This window comes from Bombyx mandarina, chromosome 09, assembly GCF_030267445.1.
Source record: "Bombyx mandarina strain Sakado chromosome 09, ASM3026744v2".
NCBI classification, from domain to species: domain Eukaryota; kingdom Metazoa; phylum Arthropoda; class Insecta; order Lepidoptera; family Bombycidae; genus Bombyx; species Bombyx mandarina.
In genome coordinates this window covers 422989-424031 of record NC_143216.1, presented here as the reverse complement: position 1 = coordinate 424031, position 1043 = coordinate 422989, and positions in this window count along the sequence as shown.

The following is a 1043-nucleotide window of genomic DNA, read 5'->3' as shown; positions in this document are numbered from 1 at the left end:
TTTTGTTCTGTTTCTTTTCAACTCTGATTCTATTTCACAGTTTTGGAAGATATGTATGAATAAGGTTCGCAAATAAAATGAATTTCTACTATTTTCTGTTAAATATGTTTTTTGGTGTGAAAAAATGATACAGTAGCATAGTTAGTTATCTATTTACCTTTATCGTTTTGATGCGACTGCCGTATCGTTTTTCCTGTCCTGGCTATATATCATACAGAGAGTCGGCATCGAGATCGCGTATCTTTTCCCATTCCTACTCTGAATGCTACCACTGTATCAAAAATACCCAGGGAGAATAAAAGCAAATACGAAATAAAAAGTAATTAAAACTAATTATGAACAGAAGTAGGCACGTCTGGTTGTCAATGTGCATGACCTTTTTTTCTGCCTAATTGTTGGTAGCCTAAGGTAGCCTAATTCTACTTACGCGCCGACTGGTAGGTAAGCTCACGGACTCAATTTGAGAGAATTGCTAACACTGATCCCAGCAAGAATGCTTCGCTGAATCTTCAACCGGATTGGAGTCGCGTTCCAGTGGGAAGTTCCGGCGAGAAACCCAGCGGGCAATGTGCATAACGTAACACACTTGTGTTGGATTTTGATCCGTCAATTAAATTTCTAAGCAACTTCAAAACATAAATAATAGTTTTTTTTTTTTGCTGCTAACATCGCAAGCGCGTGTTTATTTACAACCTATGAATAATAATAGTTTAAAAAAACTAACAAAATACGCTTTTATAGAAAATGCAACCAAAAAATAGAAAATAAATTTTAATAAATTTGAATTAAAAATAGTGTAAGAAAAAATGATTTTATTGTAAAAAAGCGTGGGGTGCATGATATAAGTAGTTAGAAATATTTTATGAACAGACATGAGTAGAAGGGTTATTTTGATAATATCCTGAAAAGCACCCCACGCATTTTATCTTACACTATTTTTAATTCAAGTTTATTTTCTATTATTTAGTTGGATTTTCTATAAAAGCGTATTTTATTAGTTTTTTTAAACTATTATTTATTTTTCATTTTTTAGTTGAATTTTA